Source organism: Haematobia irritans, chromosome 1, assembly GCF_050003625.1.
Source record: "Haematobia irritans isolate KBUSLIRL chromosome 1, ASM5000362v1, whole genome shotgun sequence".
Taxonomy (NCBI): domain Eukaryota; kingdom Metazoa; phylum Arthropoda; class Insecta; order Diptera; family Muscidae; genus Haematobia; species Haematobia irritans.
This window is the reverse complement of record NC_134397.1, coordinates 253,493,039-253,508,976: the sequence shown is the minus strand read 5'-3', so window position 1 is coordinate 253,508,976 and position 15,938 is coordinate 253,493,039. Positions and strand designations below refer to the sequence as shown.

The 15,938-nt window shown below is 26.3% G+C and overlaps 1 protein-coding gene across 1 annotated transcript in view; it reads left to right on the top strand.

The window, feature by feature from the left end:
* Positions 1-15,938, top strand: part of Tusp (WD40 superfamily protein Tusp) — a 121,433-nt gene that overhangs the window by 67,805 nt on the left and 37,690 nt on the right. The gene's annotated exons all lie outside the window — the stretch shown is intronic.

Here is a 15,938-nt window from a genome sequence, read left to right as displayed (position 1 = left end):
GCCCTTAAGATTTTTTTCAACTTGTCTAGTTTATAATTCTCTTAAATTTTAGTTAATCTATAACATTGTATTTTAGTTCATTTTTACAACACCATAAGATTTATATACCCCTACCAAGTTAAAAAGTCAGTATTATTTTGGTTTACCTGCTTATTTTTTGGGAAAACCGATAATAAAAAGTGGTTAACAGTCTCCTTAAAATGTCGACGACTAAACTATTTTTAAATCAATCATTCCACAGTACAGAGAAATTAAATAATCAAAGGAACAACAACCCGTTTTACTATTATGAAAATTTTCATACATTAAAATTCAACTTTCTTTAAGCAAAAGTACTTTATTATAAAAACTTATGATGAGAGTTCTTAATACAATGTTTTTGTGAATAAAAATTATGACCACGTGGAACAAGAAAGTAGTTTATTTTAACTCGCTATTTGGACATTTTTAGTTTTTTATTCGTCGTTAGTATATTCACATATCTTGCTGAAAAAAATGGAAGGAGTAATGAAAATTGTTAAAAATTAACATCTAATAAACTATAATTTTTAATCTCTTTAAATTAGCTTGTAACTTATCAAATTTGGGGGCATTTTATTAAATGGTGTAAGGAATTCAACTTTTCTTAGATAAACGTACCTCATAAAATTTGTACCTGAAACAATTAGAGAAATAATGAATTAAGTAATATATTAACTCATAAAATTGTGTTGTTATCGATGTGAAGGACATAAAACATTAAATATTTTTGTTAAAAGAAAGCCAAAGTTTTAATATAAAACTTACCAATTCTCTATTAAATTGTACGCTGGGGTTAAAAAGTTATCGAAATTCATTTGGGGTTACTCTGAAATTAAATATTTACTTTTTACATTAAATAGAAAACATTAAATTGGTTTCCAAAAAATCTAATTAAAAAATAATATGCATAAAAAAACTAAATATTCTGGTTAAAAGAATGTTAAAGAAAGCTTACCAATTCATAAAAATGTTTCCAAATTGTTATTCTGAAATTAAATATTTGTTTTTTACATTAAAAATATTAAATTGGTTTCCAAAAATATTTGATTAAAGTAATACTAAAATAAGGTATTAAAAACCTGTAATTTTGATAATAAAAAGGTCATAAAAATTGAAATATTCTAGTGAAAAGAAAGCCAATTTTTAAAAGAAAACTTACCACTTCTCTATTAAATTATATGCTGAGGAGAAATATAAAAATTTGCCCGAATCCATCTGGGGTTGCTCTTAAATTAAATATTTTTTACAACAAAGAAAAACATGAGTTTCATGAGGTTAAAAAAATTAATAATAATAATTAGCAAATAATAATATACATAAAGAATATTATTTTTTAAAAGAAAATCACATTGAAAAAAGAACACTTACCTATTTATGATTAAACTATACGCTGAGGTGTATCAAACAATTTTCCAAATTCATCTGGAGTTACTCTGAAATTGAATATTTATTTTTTACATTGAATAATAAAAATTTAATTAGATAAAACAAATTCAATATACTTTCCATTTCAGCATTTTTTTCCTAAATATTGAACATTCTTAATAACTTTAATTTAAAAGTTTTAATAAACAAACACCAATATATGTCTCAAAAAAATAAAATATTCCATACCTTTATATTCCCTTGTTACATACTTGCTAAAAAGGTGCAACAGCCCACGCCAACGCCAACTATACAACTGAAGCATGCCAAACAAAACCAAGCAAAACCAAAACATTTCTACAACAACAAAAACACATATGCCTCCATTGAAAACAACAATCCAGACAAATAATCCATTCGCGAATAATAAACACACACACACACACACAAACCACTGAAAGAACAAAAATAAAAACAACCCCACGCTCAGATATACACAACATCTCCATCACTCGCTACCATTTCTCATTATTGTATTGCATGCTCTCACTCTCAAAAAATTTCAAGTAACATCATCTTTACATTAAACATATTCCACTTTGACGAGAAAGATCTCTGTACTATGCATTAGTTCATCGCATCTGTCCACAATTTACTCTAAAAACAATACTCTTAAATGCATATCAGTATAAGAACGATGAAACGTTTAACTTAAAATTAGCAAAAACTTCATGAAATGATATCTACCCATTTTTGACGAAAATGTCTATAAATTTAATTACATGTGAACTAAAAATATTTCATTGAGAAATGTTGTACCAACTATTATTAACTATAGGAATTGCCAGTAAGAAATTGCTATCCGCTTTCAAGTTCAATTTTCGTAAAAAAATATTTTCTCATACAAAAACTCTTTATAGTAAATTACACTTATTATTTAGAAAGTCTTTTACATTTCATAAGTAGTTTTATAGTATGACGAAAGAATTTTTAACTACCAGTTAAGAAAATTTTTAAGGAAATTTCCATCGTATTTTGTAGGCTATGAACTAAACGATTGCTACTTAAAATTTGTAAAATTTCCTTTCGAGTAGTTAATTTTCGTTAAAGATACGAAAAATGAACTAAAATTCTGGAAAATTCTTGTAATAAATTATTGTAAAAATCTTCTTAAATTTACGAGACACTTTTTTTCTGTGTGGGTTTAGCGAACTGCCTGAATTTATTCAGATAATTCGTTTATAGTTTTGCTGCAAGTAGATGATGCTGATGAGGAATGTGGTAATTCCGAAACGTGCGTCCATCCAACCATCTTGCAGTATATAGGGCTTTGCCCAAATAAATTTGACAAACATTCTTTTCCTCTGTTGGTTTAGTCAATGCATGATTTTAAGGTGAAATCAAAAAACAACAACAATGCTTAAAGAACAAAACCAACAATAACAAAACAAAACGAATTGTGAAAAAATATTGACGTTGTTGTGTTAGTTTGAATAGCTGTTGTTTGATTCATTGTATTTGTGTGTTTTTATACCCTCCACAATAGGTTGGGGGGTATATTAACTTTGTCATTCCGTTTGTAACACATCGATATATTGTTCTAAGACCCCATAAAGTATATATATTCTGGGTCGTGGTGAAATTCTGAGTCGATCTGAGCATGTCCGTCCGTCCGTCTGTTGAAATCACGCTAACTTCCGAACGAAACAAGCTATCGACTTGAAACTTGGCACAAGTAGTTGTTATTGATGTAGGTCGGATGGTATTGTAAATGGGCCATATCGGTCCACTTTTATGTATAGCCCCCATATAAGCGGACCCCCAAATTTGGTTTCCGAGGCCTCTAAGAGAAGCAAATTTCATCCGATCCGGCTGAAATTTGGTACATGGTGTTAGTATATGGTCTCTAACAACCATGCAAAAAATGGTCCATATCGGTCCACTTTTACGTATAGCCCCCATATAAACGGACCCCCAAATTTGGCTTGCGATTGCTCTTAAAGAAGCAAATTTCATCCGATCAGGCTCAAATTTGGTACATAGTGTTAGTATATGGTCTCTAACAACCACGCAAAAATTGGTCCACATCGGTCCATAATTATATATAGCCCCCATATAAACCGATCCCCCGATTTGGCTTGCGGAGCCTATAAGAGAAGCAAATTTCATCCGATCCGGCTGAAATTTGGTACATGGTGTTGGTATATGTTCTCTAATGAACATGCAAAAATTGGTCTACATCGACCCATAATTATATATAGCCCCCATTTAAGCCGATCCCCAGATTTGACCTCCGGAGCCTCTTAGAGGAGCAAAATTCATCCGATCCGGATGAACGTGGTACGTGGTGTTAGTATATGGTCTCTAACAACCATGCAAGAATTGGTCCATATCGGTCCATATATATATAGCCCCCATATAAATCGATCCCCAGATTTGTCCTCCGGAGCCTCTTGGAGGAGCAAAATTCATCTGATCCGGTTGAAATTTGGAACATGGTGTTAGAATGTGGTCTCTGACAAACATGCAAGAATTGGTCCATATCGATCCATAATTATATATAGCCCCCCATATAAACCGTTCCCCAGATTTGATCTCCGGAGCCTCTTGGAGGAGCAAAATTCATCCGATCCGGTTGAAATTTGCAACGTGGTGTTAGTATAAGGCCGCTAATAACCATGCCAAAATCGGTCCATATCGGTCTATAGTTATATATAGCCGATCCCCCCCAATCACACAAAAATTGGTTCATATCGGTTCATAATCATGGTTGCCACTCGAGCCAAAAATAATTTTCCAAAATTTTATTTTTATAGAAAACATTGTCAAAATGTTATTCCTATAGAACATTTTGTCAAAATGTTATTTCTATAGAAAATTTTGTCAAATTTTATTTCTATAGAAAATTTTTTCCAAATTTTATTTCTATAGAAAAATTTGTGAAAATTTTATTTCTATAGAAAAATTTGTGAAAATTTTATTTCTATAGAAAATTTTGTCAAAATTTTACTCCTATAGAAAATTTTGTCAAAATTTTACTCCTATAGAAAATTTTGTCAAAATTTTATTTTGTCAAAATTTTATTTCTATAGAAACTTTAAACTTAATTATATACGTATTTAATCGGCCTTTTTTAGTTTAATATATACCACGTATGGACTATGTGGTATATATTACGGTGTTAGGAAGTTTTAAGATACCTTGCCATCGCCTTCTACGCAATCCATGGTGGAGGGTACATAAGCTTCGGCCTGGCCGAACTTACGGCCGTATATACTTGTTAATAATTAAAATGCAAGTGTTACTTCATTTTTTCATCCTGACGTTTCGTTGGTTTGTTTCCAACATTCTCTAAGGATATTTTTTATTTGAAGGACTAATAACGAACATTTTAAAGATATTGACTTAATATTAACTTTATAAAAAAATTAATCAAAATTTTATTTTTATAAAAAAATTTGTCAAAATTTAATTTTTATAGAAAATTTTCTTTTCTATAAGAAATTTGATCAAAATTTTATTTCTATACAAAATTTTGTCAACATTATATTTCTATAGAAAATTTTACTCCTAGAGACAATTTGGCAAACTTTTATTCTGAGAGGCAATTTTGTAAACATTTTATTTCTAAAGAAAATTTTGTCAAAATTTAGAGACTTTTTTCTTAGGGACTTTTTTTTGTCAAAATTTTATTCGTAAAGAAATGTTTGTCAAAAATTTATTCCTAGAGAAAATGTTGTCAAAATATTATTCCTAGAGAACATTTTGTTAAAATGTTATTCCTAGAGACAATTTTGTCATAAATTTGTTCTTAAAGAAAATTTTGACAAATTTTTCTTTCTATAGAAAATTTTGACCAATTTTTATAATCTTGTTTTTATATTCGATGTCTTTGGCTTTTTTGGTCTACTTTTTAAACAATTAAAATGCAAGTTTTACTTCATTTTTCATCCTGACGTTTCATTGCTTTGTTTCCAACTTTCTCAAAGAATATTTTTTATTTGAAGAACTAATAACGAAAATTTTAAAGATATTGACTTAATATTGACTTTACACCCAGAGAAATGATTGGTTGGAATTCGATTAGGACAACAGTTTGATAGTGGAGACCCACAATTTTTAATTGTGTGAAATAATAGTTAGTTATTTCTCTTGTTTGATAGTTTATATAATCAATATAACGGTGGTGTGGCCAAAAGTTGGCACACACGACCAAATATTGGTCGTTATTTATACATTGAAGTAACTAACCATTTCAATTTATTCCACCCTGTTGTGATAACTGATTTGTTTTGCCAATATGTCACGAAACCCAACTGAAAGTCCGCCTAGCCAATAAGTTGGTTGTGTTAACAAATTTTATAGTTATAAAGGAATTTGTTGCTACACTGAAAAAAATATTGTCGTGAGGTCAAAGATTTCATGTCTTTAAAATACGAATACAAATTTTGCTTAGCATAGAAGACGCATTTCTCTAAAATAAAGTTATTTTCCTTGTCCAAAAGTCGATAAACTCTTCAATGAAGTCGTATTGTCCTTATAATTAAGTGATTTGACTTAAAAATGGGTATCTTAACATGATAGAAAAAATTTTTAGGCTAAGGTCAACGTGACTTTAATAATTCAGAAAAATTCTTTAAATTTAATGAAATTGTCTTTAAATTTGTTGTCTTTTTGCATCTTGACTACAAAGCAAAAAATCGTTCAAATATAGGACATGTTTTTCAAAACTTTATTTTAAAGAAGTTTTTTACTTCAGACATAGAATAATTTATACTGGAAGTCGAGTCCTAATTTGGAAAATAATGTTGCCGTTAACTCCTTTTTAAAGGACTTTGATAGCATATGAAGAAAAAAAGCTGAGAAAGCGAAAAATTAAAATTTGCTTCCTAGAAGCAAGTACACAAAACCTAAATTTAAAAGAGAATTGTGTCTTAAAAGTATCCTTACTTGTATTCTCCGCTTCTTTGGCTCGGAATCAATACCAAATTTTTTAAAGTAAAGACAAAATCTTTGGAACCGAGTATGCTTTTTTTTCAGTGTATGGACTACATAAATATGACAACAAATAAGTTGTTGTTTGATTTCATTAATTATAAACTCTAAATTCTCAAAATTTCAATACAATTCAAATTTTTCCTGTCGAGTACCCAATATTAGAGAAAATTCTGGCCATAAAGACTTGCTGTGAATTAGGTATATATTCTTTTTACTTCGGTAGCTGCATTCTTAAGTGGTGAGTAACATAATCATCAAATGAAATTAATACCACTCACTCACTTACGTTCTTCCCTACTAGAGATATTTTTTTACAAATGTGACGATTTCCGAGGATGTGAATGGTAAATATATAGATTGGCTACCTCGCCATCGAACTTAAAATCGATCAGAACTGAAGAAAGATTCTGGTGCAAAGACATAACAACATTTCAAGGTCCATGCGTGAGTCACAATCGGGTAATTGTGAGTGGAGCATCAGCAGCATCTGCATAATTTCCATTCAGTTTTTAATCTTTGTTGGGGTTTTGGGTACATTGGGGTACTGCCACTCAAATCGAACGACATATATAATCATGTAAGGCGTGTACTATTAGACAAACTTTGCCAACAGAACACGATCAAAGGTACATTTTTTAACGTTAACGCAAATTTTTTTATATTATGTCTGCTTTTTTTCCAGAAATTTAAAAAAAAAATATTTTGACCTCCTTGGATCTGAAAATTGTGTAGATTTCGCAACTCTTGCTATTTCATGGAGTTTCTTTTGCAGTTCATAAAAGGTTCTAAAGATGACGATGTTTTATTAGGTTAATAGTCAATAAAAATATTAATATGTATTAAAATTAAATACAGACTAAAATTAATTCACCAAATGGTTTCTTATATTTCTCAAGCATTGGTTGTCCGAAAATAATAAATAGTTGTTTCAACAAACGAATAAAATCTTATTGGTTGGGATTACCAATTAGACTTATAATATGTCCAAATTTTAGTTATCCAAACAATTTGATATACTGTTGTGCAAGACAACAGTTGGTTGCTTTGACAAATGTTGTCAGTTATATTCTGGTAGTAGATGGGACCGAATAATTTGGTTGGCAAAAGAATTGGTTGGCACAACAAATTTGTTTTCTGTGTGTATAAAAAATTTTATCAAAATTTTATTTTTATAAAATATTTTGTCAAAATTGAATTTTTATAGAAAATTTTCTTTTCTATACGAAATTTGATGAAAATTTTATTCATAGAGAAAATTTGGCAAAATTTTATTCCGAGAGACAATTTTGTTTCCAGAGAAAATTTTGTCAAAATATTATTCCTAGAGAACATTTTGTCAAAATTTTATTCATAGAGACAATTTGTCAAAAATTTGTTCCTATAGAAAATGTTGTCCAAATTTTATTTCTAGAGAAAATGTTGTCAATATTTTATTACTAATGGAATTTTTTTCCAAATTTAATTTCTATAGAAAACTTTGTCCAAATGGTATTTGTATATGTAAATGTGAGGTACCTCTTAGGTGGAGAGGAATATTTTGTAAAATCTACCAAAACATCAAGGATTCTACCAATCTACCAAGCAGTAAAAAATCTACCATTTTTGGTAGAATTCTACCAGATATGGCAACCGTGGTCATGGGTTCAATCCCGCTTTGGACCGAACACAAAAAGCTTTCACTGGTGATTTAAGCCGTTTGAGTAACGCTGGTGACATTTCTGAAAGTTTGAGGGCTTCCCCAAGTGGTTTCACTGTAATCTGTAACACCACACTGAAAAAGATATTTAAGTGGTATTAAAGATTATGCAACCTACATTTTGGGACACGAAATTTAATTTTTTTTGGAAAAAACATGTGGTATGCAGATGTACTTGTTTAGCATTTTGTATATTATATATTTTTTTCGGAGGAATTGGTGATTTCTACTGTCGTGTCTGAATTTGCTAATTTAGGTTGTCGTTAACACTTTTTTAAAGAACTTTGATATCACATGGAAAAAACCGGAAAAAGTGAAGAAATTTAAATTTGTTCACTAGAATCAAGGACGCAAAACTCAAACTTTAAAAGAGAATTTTGTCTTGACTTACTTCAATTCTCCGCTTATTTGGCTCGAAATCAATAACAAAAAAGTAAATCTTTGGAACCGAATATGCTTTTTTCAGTGGATTTGGCATCAAAACATACCTTTCTTGTGTTCATTTTATTACTTTTGAAAAAACGATTTTTCATCCTTTTTGTCACTTTGAAGAAAACTTATAAAAAATAATAAATATTTTTTTCTGTTGTTAAAAAAAATATTATTGTGAAGAAAAAAAACGGAAAAATTTGAGTTAAAAATTGCTAAAATGTCCTTAGGGCATTGCGACGTTTAAAACAAACATACTTAATTAAAAAATATTTCTATAGGAAATTTGATCAAAATTTTATTTCTATAGAAAATTTTGTCAAAATTTTATTTCTATAGAAAATTTTGTCAAATTTTCTATTTCTATAGGAAATTTTTATTTCCATAGAAAATTTTGTCAAAATTTTTTTTCTATAGAAAATTTTGTGAAGATTTTATATCTATAGAAAATTTTGTGAAAATTTTATATCTATAGAAAATTTTGTCAAAATTTTATTTCTATAGAAAATTTTGTCAAAATTTTATTTCTATAGAAAATTTTGTCAAAATTTTATTTCTATAGAAAATTTTGTCAAAATTTTATTTCTATAGAAAATTTTGTAAAAATTTTATTTCTATAGAATATTTTGGCAACATTTTATTTCTATAGAAAATTTTGTAAAAATTTTATTTCTATAGAAAATTTTGTAAAAATTTTATTTCTACAGAAAATTTTGTAAAAATTTTATTTGTATAGAAAGTTTTGTCAAAATTTTATTTCCATAGAAAATTTTGTCAAAATTTTATTTCTATAGAAAATTTTGTCAAAATTTTATTTCTATAGAAAATTTTGTCAAATTTTCTATTTCTATAGGAAATTTTGAAAAATTTTTATTTCCATAGAAAATTTTGTCAAAATTTTTTTCTATAGAAAATTTTGTGAAGATTTTATATCTATAGAAAATTTTGTGAAAATTTTATATCTATTGAAAATTTTGTCAAAATTTTATTTCTATAGAAAATTTTGGCAAAATTTTATTTCTATAGAAAATTTTGTCAAAATTTTACTTCTATAGAAAATTTTGTCAAAATTTTATTTCTATAGAAAATTTTGTAAAAATTTTATTTCTATAGAATATTTTGTCAACATTTTATTTCTATAGAAAATTTTGTAAAAATTTTATTTCTATAGAAAATTTTGTAAAAATTTTATTTCTACAGAAAATTTTGTAAAAATTTTATTTGTATAGAAAGTTTTGTAAAAATTTTATTTCTATAGAATATTTTGTCAACATTTTATTTCTATAGAAAATTTTGTAAAAATTTTATTTCTATAGAAAATTTTGTAAAAATTTTATTTCTACAGAAAATTTTGTAAAAATTTTATTTGTATAGAAAGTTTTGTCAAAATTTTATTTCCATAGAAAATTTTGTCAAAATTTTATTTCTATAGAAAATTTTGTCAAAATTTTATTTCTATAGAAAATTTTGTCAAATTTTCTATTTCTATAGGAAATTTTGAAAAATTTTTATTTCCATAGAAAATTTTGTCAAAATTTTTTTCTATAGAAAATTTTGTGAAGATTTTATATCTATAGAAAATTTTGTGAAAATTTTATATCTATTGAAAATTTTGTCAAAATTTTATTTCTATAGAAAATTTTGTCAAAATGTTATTTCTATAGAAAATTTTGTCAAAATTTTACTTCTATAGAAAATTTTGTCAAAATTTTATTTCTATAGAAAATTTTGTAAAAATTTTATTTCTATAGAATATTTTGTCAACATTTTATTTCTATAGAAAATTTTGTAAAAATTTTATTTCTATAGAAAATTTTGTAAAAATTTTATTTCTACAGAAAATTTTGTAAAAATTTTATTTGTATAGAAAGTTTTGTCAAAATTTTATTTCCATAGAAAATTTTGTCAAAATTTTATTTCTATAGAAAATTTTGTCAAAATTTTATTTCTATAGAAAATTTTGTTAAAACTTTATTTCTATAGAAAATTGTGTCATAATTTTATTTCTATAGAAACTTTTGTCAAAATTTTATTTCTATAGAAAATTTTGTCAAAATTTTATTTCTATAGAAAATTTTGTCAAAATTTTATTTCTATAGAAAATTTTGTCAAAATTTTATTTCTATAGAAAATTTTGTCAAAATTTTATTTCTATAGAAAGTTTTTTCAAAATTTTATTTCTATAGAAAATTTTGTCAACATTTTATTTCTATAGAAAATTTTGTCAAAATTTTATTTCTATAGAAAATTTTGTCAAAATTTAATTTCTATAGAAAATCTTGTCAAAATTTTATTTCTATAGAAAATTTTGTCAAAATTTTATTTCTATAGAAAATTTTGTCAAAATTTTATTTCTATAGAAAATTTTGTCAAAATTTTATTTCTATAGAAAATTTTGTCAAAATTTTATTTCTATAGAAACTTTTGTCAAATTTTTATTTCTATAGAAAATTTTGTCAAATTTTTATTTCTATAGAAAATTTTGTCAAAATTTTATTTCTATAGAAAATTTTTTGAAAATTTTATTTCTATAGAAAATTTTGTAAACTTTTTATTTCTATAGGAAGTTTTGTCAAAATTTTATTTCTATAGAATATGTTGTCAAAATTTTATTTCTATAGTAAATTTTGTCAAATTTTTATTTCTCTAGGAAATTTAGGTATTTGGTATCAAAACATACTGTTTTTTCATTTTATTACTTTTGAAAAATACGATTTTTCATCCTTGATAGAAATATTGTAATACTTTTTGTCACATTGAAGAAAATTTATTAAAAATAATAAATATTTGTTTTTCTGTTGTTAAAAAAATATTATTTTGAAAAATATCGTAAAACTTGGAGTTAAAAATTGTTAAAATGTCTTTAGGGCATTACGAAGTTTAAAACACATATACTTAATTAAAATTTATTCATTTTATAAAATTATGAACTAGTTTGTGTGACTTTTTAACTAAATGTGGACACATCATTTGTATAAAATTTTTTTATTTTCATTTTTAGTTCATGTCATTAAAGTTAGCAAAAAATTATTTTCATGAACTAATATAAATAACAGATTTATTATTGCAATTTTCGTATAGAAAAAATACTTGTATGCCAGTGATATTTTGTATAATTATTTTTATAAAAGAAATGGACTGTGTCATTTTGGGTAAGAACATTATCAACATCATAATGTTCTCTAGTATGACTAGAAAGCTAATCGCAGCGTATCTCTGCTTCAGATTATTTGCAATCTCATATTTCCTCAAGTTTGTTATATTTTCCATTGATTTTTTTTTTTAAAGATTAGTGGAAACCGCAGAAAATGACGCCTTTTATTTTGCACTATTTAATTTATGTGCTTAAACAAAACCCCCTCGCCCTGCTGCGATTAAGTACATCACCCACTCACCCATTGAATTGGTGCATGATGAATACAGCATCACTAAAAAAAAACACTTAAAACACTTATTTGGCATTGACCTTATTATTGTTTAGTTTAGGCATTCGGCATTTTTACAAAGAAAAAACTATAAACTTGGGCATGTTTGTTTTGTATGTGTGTGTGTGTGTTTTTTTTTTTTTCTATAAAGAAAAACATCGACAACAAGAAATGAAAAAAAGGAAAAACTAATCTATTTTTAAATATTGAAATACATTTAAAGTTCTACTTTTCTATATATATAGTACACCCTCCACCATATGATGGGTGGTGTATTAATTTTGTCATTTCGTTTGCAACGAAACGTTTTATTGGTCTGTGCCCAAAAATAAGTACTTTCCTCCCAAACGAAATTTTAGGTCAACGAACATAGTTTTACCAGTGTCATTTGGCCCTTGGTTATTTCTATGGAAGATTTTGTCAAAATGTTACTTCAATATAAAATTTTGTCAAAATTTTATTTCAATATAAATTTTTTCAACATTTTATTTCTGTAGAAAATTTTGTAAAAATTTATGTCTATAGGAAATTTTGTCAAAATTTTATTTCTATAGAAAATTTTGTCAAAATTTTATTTCTATAGGAAATTTTGTCAAAATTTTATTTGTATAGAAAATGTTGTCAAAATTTTATTTCTATAGAAGAGTCTGTCAATATTTTATTTCTACAGAAAATGTTGTAAAAATTTTATTTCTGTTTAGTTTTGTTACTTAACCTTTGGAATTTTACAATTTTGGGATTATTTGTTTGGCTTGAGGTCATGGACTAATGAAAAATGCTGGTGTTAATGTTTTTCATTACTTTTATTGAAATATTTATAGTTATTTAGGTTGTATGAATTAAAACTCGAACTGTTTAACTTAAATAACTATTTAAATTCTTTTATTTAATAAAAACATATAAAAATTCACTTTAATTTAGAAATACGATTTAGCCACAGATGTGGAGGTGAAAACTTCACGAGGAACTAACTTTTGTTTTCTTCTTTGTTGTCGTTTTTCCGCAATGCCAGACTTTTGACAATCTGTCATTGACTCGACTGGAGTTGCCACATATTGCTGTTCTCGGATATTTCGATACACCATCGGTGATCATCTTCAGCGAGATATTATATTTTACAAAGTAATAGACTTTCTCCTTACAATGCTCATGTCTAACTGTTAATTCCGAAACGTGCGTCCATCCAACCATCTTGCAGTCTATAGGGCTTTGCCCAAATAAATTTGACAAACATTCTTTTCCTCTGTTGGTTAAGCTACTCTTGTAGTTTAGTCAACACAATCGTTTTAAAGCTGAGATCAAAACAACAAATATGGTTACAGTACAAACCAACAATAAAAAACAAAACACGAAAATTTTATTTCTATAGAAAATGTTGTGAAAATTTTATTTCTGTAGAAAATTTTTTCAAAATTATATTTCTATAGAAAATTTTGTCAAATTTTTATTTCTATAGAAAATTTTGTCAACATTTTATTTCTACAGAAAATTTTGGCAAAATTTTATTTCTATAGGAAATTTTGTCAAAATTTTATTTCTATAGAAAATTTTGTAAAAGTTTAATTTCTATAGAAAATTTTGTCAAAAATTTATTTTTATAGGAAATTTTGTCAAAATTGTATTTCTATAGAAAATTTTATCAACATTTTATTTCTATAGGAAATTTTGTCAAAATTTTATTTCTATACGAAAATTTTGTCAAATTTTTATTTCTATAGAAAATTTTGTGAAAATTTTATTTCTATGAAAATTTTGTCAAAATTTGATTTGTATAGAAAATTTTGTCAAAATTTTATTTCTATAGGAAATTTTGTCAAAATTTTATTTCTATAGAAAATTTTGTCAAAATTTTATTTCTAAGGAAAAATGTTGTCAACATTTTCGTTTCAATAGAAAATTTCTATTGAAAATTTTGCCAAATTTTTTATTTTTATAGAAAAATTTGTCAAAATTTTATTTATACAGAAAATGTTATCAAAATTTTATTTCTGCAGAAAATTTTATTCCTATAGAAAATTTTGCCAATTTTTTTTTCTATAGAAAATTTTGTCAAAATTTTATTCATACAGAAAATGTTATCAAAATTTTATGTCTATAGGAAATTTTGTCAAAATTTTATTTCTATGGAAACTTCTGTCAAAATTTTTTTCTATAGAAAATTTTGTCAAAATTTATTTCTATAGGAAATTTTGTCAAAATTTTATTTCTATACGAAAATTTTGTCAAATTTTTATTTCTATAGAAAATTTTGTGAAAATTTTATTTCTATAGAAAATTTTTTTAAAATTTTATTTCTATAGGAAATTTTGTCAAAATTTTATTTCTATAGAAACTTCTGTCAAAATCTTTTTCTATAGAAAATTTTTTGAAAATTTTATTTCTATAGAAAATTTTTTGAAAATTTTATTTCTATAGAAAATTTTTTGAAAATTTTATTTCTATAGAAAATTTTTTGAAAATTTTATTTCTATAGAAAATTTTGGAAAAATTTCGGTATAAAAGGAATCAACTCGATATAAAAAGAATCGGATGTGATTTTGGTATAACCATATTTTTATTTAATTTTATAACAAAAAAAACTTGTTTTTGGCGATAAAAGTAACAATTTGGAGGGATACAAAAAAATAACATTTTCGAAATGGCAAATTTATGCTTGGATATTCAGAAAAGAGCAGCAAGGGAACATTATAAAATTGTTTAATAAACAGATACATTTTAGAGGAATACAAGGATAACAACATGTTTTCCAAATGTTTTACTTTATTTATTTATAGGAACTTTATTGAAAAATTACCATAAATTACGAGCAGACTCCACCATTTATGGTTGTTACGAATTCAAATTGCATGCGTGATATATTGTGGAGGGCACTTAAGATTCGGCCTGAACGAACTTTCATTCGTATTTACTTATTTCAAATAAAATTCAAATTGAAATGTGCAAGTCAAACACACGACCAAACACAAATCACAAATCCACTATGACCAGACAATGTCCGACCAATGACTTTCGATATATATTGGATGTTGACGTAGTCCACTAACATGTACCGAATTTATGTTTTGTTTTTTATTTATTTATTTATGTAGTGTTTTCTGTTTATTTGCTTAGCCATACATAGTTGTAGGAGGGCCAATTGGGCATCCTAAGGGATGTGTAATCGATGCCGAGTCTATTTTTCTGAGTTGATTAGATTTCAATGACTTTTTCAATTAAATTTCTGTCAAATATTTTCAAAAACATAGTGTAAATTGGTTTTTTTGTGAGGATGCTGTAATTGTATTGGAAAGGGAAATAATGCTAACTGATGGAAAATTGAATATGTACGAAAAATATTAAAGTAATAGTACAAAAAATATTAATTCTTGTTACGTCAATAAATTGTTATATCCTAAACCACTATATGGTCAGGGTATAAAAATATTGAAATATTGATTTTAGACCCCATAAAATATATACCGATCGACTCAGAATCACCTCCTGAAACGATCTAACCCTTGGTGTCCGTCCGTCTGTCCTTGTATTTGTTGTTCGCAGGATTCCGGTCGCAATTATTAACCGATTTTGAGGAAATTTGGTATATGGCGTTTTTTTGGCACAAGGACGAACGCTATTGAATTTTGAAAAAATCGGATCAAATTTATATATAGTTCCCATTTATGTAGCGCCCCATTTCGATAAATAGGGTCAGATTCCGCTCACCGACCGGCGTCAAAATAGTCGCAAAGTAATCTAATTTACCACCCTTTAAGTGTGCAAAATTTCGTCGAAATCGGTTCAGATTTAGAAATAGCTCTCATATATATGTATCGTCCGATTTTCCCAAATTTGGCCATAAGTCCCTTATTTATCAACCGATCTTACTCAAAGTAGGCGTACTCTAGTAACATATTCTATAGTACTTACTATGTGTGCACAAATTCATCGAGATCGGTTCAGATTTAGCTATAGCTCCCATATATATGTATCGCCCAATTTTCCGAAATTTGACCATAAAACCCTTG